Source organism: Platichthys flesus, chromosome 23 (assembly GCF_949316205.1).
Source record: "Platichthys flesus chromosome 23, fPlaFle2.1, whole genome shotgun sequence".
Classification (NCBI taxonomy): Eukaryota; Metazoa; Chordata; class Actinopteri; order Pleuronectiformes; family Pleuronectidae; genus Platichthys; species Platichthys flesus.
Genome location: NC_084967.1, coordinates 10,313,603 through 10,323,275, shown reverse-complemented (window position 1 = coordinate 10,323,275; position 9,673 = coordinate 10,313,603). Strand labels below are relative to the sequence as shown.

The 9,673-nt window shown below is 41.7% G+C and overlaps 1 long non-coding RNA gene across 1 annotated transcript; it reads right to left on the bottom strand.

The window, feature by feature from the left end:
• Positions 1–412: 412 nt before the first annotated feature.
• LOC133948859 (uncharacterized) lies at positions 413–9,499 on the bottom strand. Its single transcript, XR_009920100.1, has 3 exons — positions 9,397–9,499; positions 3,626–3,688; positions 413–1,159 (listed from the first exon to the last, which is right to left on the bottom strand). It is a non-coding gene; the product is annotated as an uncharacterized LOC133948859 (long non-coding RNA).
• Positions 9,500–9,673: the final 174 nt, after the last annotated feature.

The window sequence follows — 9,673 nt, the reverse complement described above, 5'->3', positions numbered from 1 at the left end:
CGATAAAAAAAAGGGCTAACAGCGAGAGATAAAGGAGCAAATAATGAATAAAGAAAACGTCAATAAAGATGGTTTGTCAGCGGCAAACAGTGCTCGGCTCGAGTCCATCTCGGCCCGGTGCTGGGTCCAGATCAGGTGCTGTGGTGAGCCCTGGCATATGGTTGAACTAATTATCTTTCTCATCAAATAATTGGATGGCCACTTGTGCTTTGTGACAATGCTCTCACCAGATGTCAATCATGACATTCAACCCAGTTGTTATTGCATCAAATAACCCAACGTATCAGAAACGTTAAACACTTCTCCATCCTTCTTTGTGAATCATTTATTTGTGTATTTTGACTTTTAGTCAAGCCCATGTCCCATCCGCTAACATGAAGGAGGCAGGGTTTATGACCTATACTGCAGCTAGCCACCACAGGGATATCAAAACACTTTGGCTTAAGTTTAGTGGGGCCATTATGTCATCTTTCTTTCTATTCAGTCTATGGTACGGCCACACTAGAGCCACTAACATGGATGTAAGCTATTGGGATATAAAATTGATAGCCTTTACAGTGGGAGCCCTCCCATGAATTATATAACTCCATTACAACACAGTGGACACATGAATTATATAACATACTGGACACAGAGAAATGCCTCCAAGCTGGTGTTAATTCATCGAGGTGAGCAGGTCTTCAACGGTGATGTCTCTGAATCAGTGATTCTCAACAAAGCTGAACAAGCACATGTTCATTTTGTGGGATAACTATTGTGCTTTTCTCTAAAAATAGCAGCGAGTGTCCTCGGGAGGGATAAGAATGATTCTGTCGGTGCAGATCATCATTGCGTCGCATTAATCAGCATTGCATCGGATTACATCGACTGCTGTCCTCCCTGTGTGATCAACGAGCGGCAGCTGTATGACTTGTGAACTTTCTAATTCTCTATCGATTCCCGGAGCTGTTGTGCGACTGCCTGCCTCCCCCGGCGGGAAGGTCAGACGGCAGGGGCAGCCGCTCGTGGAAGCAGCGAAGATTCAGAGTCACTATTAAAAAGGACACTTCTGCAGGGAGGACACCGGGAGCATGAGGATCGGATGTTGGACGTTTACCGTCCCGTGAGGCTTACAGGATGTCTCTTCCAACCGCATGGCTACTCTGCTGCTGTTGTCGTCCTCAAGGAAACACAAGATTAATTCACACCCCGGCCAACGAGAGCAAAATAAAATCAACAGCTCTTTATTGGTGCACTGGGAAGCAGCAATAAAGAGCTGGATATTGTGCCACCACTTTAGAGAATGTCTCATCTCTTTAACAGTCTCAAAGCATAAAAAAAGCAATGGGAGATTTGGGATGTTTTTGTTTCCTGTGGCACAAAAAATATATATATACAGCTTAAATATGTATGCATATTTTGGAAACTATCTTTTATTGAATCTTTCTAATGGTGCAGACGTCCAATCAAACCACTTTCAAGAATCTGCAAGACATTTGTCTTCATTTAACTAAACAAATATGAATATAAAATATTATCTTAATTGTTTATCCTTTGGTGTTAAACTCATGAAATAAAAAACATTTTGTATACAACGTTGACATCAAACTGTTTTTTTTAAGATTTATAAATACTGAAAAACTATATTAAAACAATTAAGAAGTCATGTGCAGTTCCCTCTTGATTGGAACATATCATATATACCATATCATCAGCATATACCTTTGCTTTGGTGCAATGAGTAAATGTGTCTCATCACAGTGAAAAGATGCTTTTGGTGGTTCTTACATACATACATACATATCTATCCTAGTGTTGGCAATATCATGCTAGGTTTAATCTTACATTATTATGATATCATTAACTTTATCTTTACCATTGTCATTAAAACGAATTTAAGGATATACATTCAATTTGAGTTTAAATTCCTTTTAATAATAATACATTTCTACTATTTGGGAGAAAACGTATCTATGAAGTTTCATAACTGTAATATTGTTGGACATTATGCTCTTCAGTAAGTTCTCTAAATTGTAAACTTACAGGAAACAATGATCTTTTTTCTACCTCGTAACTGGGCACCTGAAATGCCTATGCATTGTTTTCGGATTCCACATTCTTAAACTTGGTATGAGCGATGACTCAATCAGTTGAGTCGCCTGCAACTAAGAGATGACGCCTGAAAATGTGCTGCAGTTGAGGAAACCTTTACAGGGCTAAACAAGGTGTGTGTCTGTGTGTACAAATACTGCAACAGGAGACAGCTTCTCTCCCGAGGCTCATGTTTATGAACAGCTATTGAGTGTTGTATTTGGCCTGCCTACCTGTTGTCAATTCTACATATTTGGAAAAAGAAAATTGCACATCCCATCTCCGTGTGAAAGCCAGATTGGATGTTGGGCTTCCCCCGTACCTGCCATGTTGGCCGCATCCCTATCATCCAATTTGGTGATGGCTCTGCCTATAAAAGGAGCGCTACCTGGCCAAGCACAAACTTGTCGGAGAGATTTATGTCTCTCTAACTCTAAATTCCAATCTCAGCCCGTTAGTTATCCCTGGACTTTGGTTCAGTTGGCAGAATGATTGACAGCCGGCTGATTGGGGTGCCACGGATTTCTGTGCCCTCAAGTCAGATTCTGGAGGGATTCAACCAATTACTGCTCAAGGGCATCAAGACAAGGTGCAGAGGGTTGATGCCGGTGCAGGTTGTACTCTAACCCCTCATGGCGCTTGAGCACGCCAGAGGGTACACTAGGATGCGGCGGGGAAAGGAAACACAGAGATTACGAAAAGACAAATCGGGCCTGGCAGGTTATGTCTCTTGTAATTGGCAGAAAGAGAGGGTTTCAAGGTTTCACTCCTAAGCAGGTGAAACAGAGGAAGAAGCCGGAGGTGAATGAAAAGCTTGGATCATTGTCAATTACTGAGTGTCTCTAAACCACACTGCCAACACGGGTTTGTCTTCCAGGAATTGCTTTATAGCTGTATTTGAGCTTTCCTCTATCAATGATAATACCTTCAAACCTATTATTCAACAAACTACAATACAGACTCAGCTGTACTGATCTTACTTTAATCCCTTCATCAGTAATTACTATACAGCAATTCAATTATCAATGGTATTCAAATACATAAACACTAGCTCTTCAGTCTGGCTTAAGTGTGGTTAATATCCATACTTTAAATGTACCATATGTAACTTCGGCCGCTAAGAGTCTCTCAATCCATATAACAACAGACCATGAAATCATCAAGTTATACCGTGGGATCATGGGGGGGGGGATGTCTTCACCACAACTGACGATGAAAATATGTGACTCGGTGCAAATCAAGTTCGGGGATGAGGTAATGATTTAAAGTTTAAATCCTGTTACGCAGCAAATGCCTATGAATAATCGAAAAAAAACATTTTGAGTGACTAATACAAAGAGGGGCTATGCACATTTAGTAACAGTTTAAAAAAGAACACACAACATAATGTTAGCGTGCAGTGTTGTGTTAAAAGCTAACGCAGCACATGCCCCCCCCTGAGTTATTACTGTAGCTGGTGACATCAATTTAGAGTATTTAGTGTGTGTGTGTGTGTGTGTGTGTACGTGTGTGTGTGTGTGTGTGTAATGCACACAGAGGGAGAGCTGACACCTACTTGTAAATGATGTCTTTCATCTCTTGACTTCAGACGTGGCTGTCACCCACTTCCATTATACAGCTGGATGAAATGGGACACACAAGACAGACTGTGAGACAGGTGTGTGAGAACAAAGGAAGCTGGGAAATGTACGTGCGCACACACACACGCACACACACACTACAGACACACACACACACTTGCTCACTGGACGTGTCATAATCGCAGAAAGGACCCGGGAAGGATTTATTCTTTTTCTACACAAACCTTCATCGAGTGATTTCAGGACAGATAATATCGAGAATGTCTCGGTGTGGAAAATGAATGAGCAGCACTCCCTCCACAAACACCACTGTGGTGCTCTTGAGGAAGCCACTTAAACCCCAGATCGCTCCAGTGGAGCTTTTCAGTGGCCAACAGTATCAGACTTCAGCTGCACTGAACGAATGTCTGCATGCATTTTGAAGCATAGGGCTGAAAAGGCAGCCAGCGAAACCCCCTCCCTGGATATATTTCAAAGAAATCGGAATCTTGGCAGCACCCAGGGGGGATGACAATTCATTGAAGCCGAAGCTGAAATGTGTAAAATAAGAGTCCCTCGGGGAAATTAAAGTGTGATAAAACAAGACGTTCACATATTACAGTTATACAGCCCGACGTGGATATCCCAGTGTAATTCCTTTTACCCTCTCGTATCAGAATCGCTTCTTATGTTTTTCAGTGACAGCTCAGACAGCAGTCAGCAGTGACTGGAAATTGAAATTGTTTTTCACTGTCACCAAAATCCCATTTCCAAGTAGATTTTGTGTCACTGGAATAATCCTCGGCTGATTTTCATAAGAAATTCCTACCTCTCCTGAGTCTTGGACTTTTAGGTGCTGTATTAATTCAGGGTTCAATCATATTAATAAAAGACAGATCATTAGTCTTACATCAAGCAAATATTAGTATTGTAATTAGGGAGCGACCATGACAGCAATATCCTTTCTTTTGTCAGATTATCCTCCCACTACCTGTTGGTAGTAAAGCTTTCCAGCCAAGCCTTGTATTTGCCTTTGTCAGGTCCTATAGGCTTTGGGCTAGCAAGGAAAGACTTAAGAATCAATTACCTGGTCGCAGAGTTTGATTTAAATCACTGCGATTCTAAACCCAATTTGAATACTTTTTGGCAGCTATGCAAATACAAAATAAAGTGTGCTAAGAATAGTTTTATATGTGCTCTAGTGCACATATAAAACTATTTATGCAAACTGCATTTTTAGCAGATGTTTCACACACTCCCAGAGAGCTTTAACACCTAACATGTTTGGATCGGAACTTTGGGCTTTGCATTTTAGGCAAAACCACAATGGCAGGGGTAAAAGGTGCCTGGAACAATGGTCCAGACCAGGGGACGATAAGTTAGTCCGACCAAAAGAGGTAGAGAGGTGTATCAGTCTACATCCAACTGAATCATACTTCTGTTCATTTGCGATGATAAAATACTTTTTGGGGATAGCAACTACTTTTGGACCAATTGCAGGATGATGAGACAGAATTAAACAACAGAGGAAGGAAAAGAAGAGGAGGCAGAAGAGAAGTAAAAATGAGCTGTTGTACCCCATGTGGGGGAGGAGGAGATAATATATTTAATTGTGATTTGGTCTAAAAGACAAAAAATCAACTTGGAAATAGGCATACAAATACAGAGACATCCATTCAGCTGGAGACACACTAATGGCAAAAGCATCCCCATCTACAAACCAATCAATGTTATTAATCAAGTCTAGGTAGACGCAAGGATGTACGTGTGTCCTTAAAAGCCTTTGGTGCGAGAGGTGATGTGAAGCTTCATCAGGACTCAAGAAGCCCTTTCTAATTACACAACATTTTACCATTCAGGTGAGAAAACACTGCCCTCAATCACACACTGAATCAATATGTTCTCGACCATCGGACACAGTGAGTAAACACAGAACTGGAGCAAAACAAAAGCTAAATAAACCAGTCACATTACGGGGATATTGATGGATTTGGAACTGGAATGAATAGAATCCGGCTCTTCTCAATGTAGTAGAGCCCAGAACTGCTGTTTATATTTTTTGACAAACCAAAACAATGTCCACAAGAAGCATAGAAATGTTTTCTGGGTGTTACACTTTGTCTTATTAAGGATCCCATTAGTTAATACCAGCGGTAATCACTCCTCGTCCGTGGTGCAGGCTGAGCGGAGAACACAATTAGACAAACCTATAGTGGAGTAACAGTTCACAGCACCTCGGGGCAAGAGTGTTAAATAAGTTGAACAGACATTTTGCTTGAGGAGGGAGCCGGAGGAGAAGGGTGGGTGTGTGTGGGGGGGGTGTTACTATTCACCGGCGAAACTGATCTTAATGAGAGCTGCATGTAGAGGAGGATAAGCAGCACTCTTCACCTTACATACCAGGACCGGGGCAGCTGAGACGGCTTCATTAAGCCCGGCAGACTATGGGCTGTCACTCCTGAAAACGGGCGAGGCGGCAAAGGAATGGGAAACAACAACACGGTAATAACGTTGACATTTACAATAGGCGTCAGATATCATATCCAATTTCTCCCTGCACACCCTTAATTCCTTTTTAATTGCTTTTCCGGGTTGGTTACGGGATAAGACTGTCTCTCTTCATTTAGTGGAGAGATGGGGAGAGTGTGCGTGTGCGTGTGCGTGTGTGTGTGTGTGTGCTGGATGCTGGTGGTGACAGTGGAGGGGGGCGGTCAGATGCTAAAGGTGCGGGGGTGTTGGTTGCAGGCCAGTTCTGAAACCAAATTAGTGGCCGTTTGAAACAAATCAAAGTGTTGAATCGAAGTTTAGTTTTATTTTGTTTTAAACAATGAAGAGGAGCTTTGATTAAACACTGTAGAGATCTGACTTCATTCGATGAGAGCAGCTGAAGGATTAAATAAATGATGAACCATGATTACAGTATACACTGCAGCACGCCCTGCGAATGACTGTTTTCAGTTTCAAACACTGCGGTGGATTATGATTACGATGATACAAATGAGAAACAAATGGGAATGGAGAAGCCTAATTTGTTTTTTGTGTTCAAAGTGTTTTTCCAGAAATGAGCATGAATAGGACCGTTTTTAAATCAGCATTATTCAGTTTTATATTGTCAAATAATGAGACCAGAACCGTTGGCATCTGGTAAATGAGTCTGTGAATTTCGGAAAGGTGCTTGTTGTTGGACTTTAAACCATAGGATGCTAAACCAAGTTAATTAACGTATGGGTCGATATTTACAATATGAGACAGTGAATTAGCAAAACTCCAACGTAGTATTTCAATAATTAGCATAAATCTATACAGTTCTACCAAAAAGGGACAGAAATTACCAGTGAACCTGAGAGTGTGGAAACAGCCAGTAGCTTATTCCTCGTGCACCAAACTCATCAGGAAACTAGATTAGAAATACTGGCTTGTTCGATATGTTATTAAAGATTGCCCCGTAAACCACACCAGCCAAGTATATCAGGTCCATCGAACTGCTGCCTGACTGACGGCACAGCCCAGGGCACCACATAACTTGGCAACCCCCGGACTTACTTTTATCCAGCAGAGTGTGTGGTGGTTAATCAAAGCCCCGTAATTTCCATAATTCATGGATGCCCATCTGTTTGCCACCTACTCCCATGCCCAGTGCAGAGTAAACAAATTCAGGAGCGGGGCCAAGGGGCTATTTAATGACAGCATCAGCCACGGCTTGTGCAGCTATCCACACACACACACACACACACACACACACACACACACAAACCATATTCGAATCAATCCTTCAATGTAACTATAAATTATTCCAAACACAGTGGTTTAATCCATCTGAGGTGTGACATTTGCATCTTAATTCTACAAACTCATCCCCATGCGCACGGTGCACTTTTAGGAGGCTTTCAGATAACTCATAAAATCTCCGATCTGCATCCAGACAGTTTCCCGGTAACGTCTTGTCACACTATGGGATTGTACAGATTTTCCTCCCGATAACAATCTGACTACTTTGATGTTATTGGAAGCCCTGGGACTAAACTGCGTGATTGAATCAGCCGAACCCCGGATAGAGAGAGAGAAGCCGATAGAGCTTAGAGGGAAGTTGATTAGCTGTACGAATCAGGGATAAACTCTTACCTTCCAGACATTATATCAGTAGAGCGGGCGATAAAGAACCAAATATGACTCTTCCCAGGACACATTTTGCACTGGGATGGTTAAAAAGGAGTCTTGTATATATCTTATATTTGTTTTCTACTAGTATTTACTGTAATTGACGTGAAATCATTTACGTGCTGCAATCTAAATGGGAACTTGGGCATTTTTCATCCTCAAGCCTCCCACTGCAGTAGCTAAAAGATTTAAACTGGGTGAAACTGTTGTCTTTTAATGGCTGGAGGTTTGGCTGGTGCCTGCGTGCTGGGAGCTGCTGTCACTTCCTTAGCAGTTCTATTCCCTAATGAGATGTGGTACAATACATCACCAAAAGTGACGCCTGCCAAAAAAGGGCTCACCATTAAAATCTAATGATGGCTCCTCATCAACATCGGGAGACAACTGGAGTTTAAAAAAAAAACTTAACAGCATTTAACGCTACAAATCCTCAAGTGTGGTGTGGTGTGAGAGGGTCACAGATGTAATCAGAGCCCCTCTGACCCAGCTCCAGAGCTCCATTTAAAGGATTAGACCTGGAATCCACTGGGGAGAGACTGAGGACAAATACCGTTTCTCACAAAGAACGCGTAATAACCAAAGTTCTCCAACTCTGTAAAGTCTCAGAAAAGTGTCTCTCCAGAACTTCAAAATATATCTGAAACCGGGCCTTATCGGGAGAAACTTTGATTCCCATCCAGCTTGGCAGGAGTCTGTCTTCGAACACAAAGACCGACTGGGCCGAGAGCTGGGAGGGATTCTGACAGTTACCAGTGGTGTGAAGTGCAGGTAAAGAAAACCGGCTGTGGCTCTCCACTTCCTGCCATGCTGCAACATATCAAAAATGGAGGTGTTTTTTATCCTTCGTAGATGCAGAGAAGGTCATCCCTGCTTTTATCTCCTTCTCATTTAGACAACTGCAAATGTCACCCTCACGTCTCGGGCTCGTTCAGGATGCAACAGATGTGACTGGGTGCTAATTCTTAAGCACTCCCAGAAAAAATAAATCTAGTTCTTCCTAATGGTGGCGACTCAGACTAAAGGTCAGTCTTCCAAAAGATCAAGTTCAATGGAATTTGACATGACAAGCGATCTGCTCGATGGTTTTCAAACACTGAGGCAATCTGATATCCAGGAACTATTATTTGCTTAAAAAATATGTTTCTGTGAAATTGTTTTAATTGTAAAGTGCATTAGGGCCAGTAAAAGTTAAAGGCTGCACCTGTAAGTCATGAGGATAAATGTTTAATGTTATATATCCCCATCCATGAATTATGTTAATTATAGTCTATCTTCCAAATAATAATACAAAAGGATATTACACATAAGCTAACAAACACATCAGAAACGATAGTAATGCCTTGAATCAAATAGTCTAAATATCATGACTGTCTGGTAACTGGAAGATTTTTACAAATACACAAATTTACTTAACTAGGGATGTAAAGTTATGACTTATAGACATTTAGAAATATAGACTGGGTGATACAGGTTCAAATGACCTGTTGACATGAGGGGAACCATCAGACACAGACACACAAACAAACCAATTAACATTAAGTCAACACAAACAACAGTTAGCTTCGCTTGCTAACAGCTTGTGAGTAGCTCCAGTGTGTTTGTATCATACCTGCTCTGTCCTGTGTTAGCCTCTTCACAGCTGTTAGCCCCTGCTAGCTACCAGCTAGCGTCCGATGCTGCAGCTCATTGGCTCGTATCCATTTTTGTTTTTAAGAGAAATTTCAAAGTTTCATGTCACTCAGTTTATCTCCGACATCACAGACACCAAACAAACAAACGAGACTTCCACGTGATGTCCACTCAGGTGCTGTGGAGGGTGCGTTTGATTTGTTGTCCCAGGATTGTTTTCATCACCAGGTCAACAACTTTATTGATGTTATTTACAC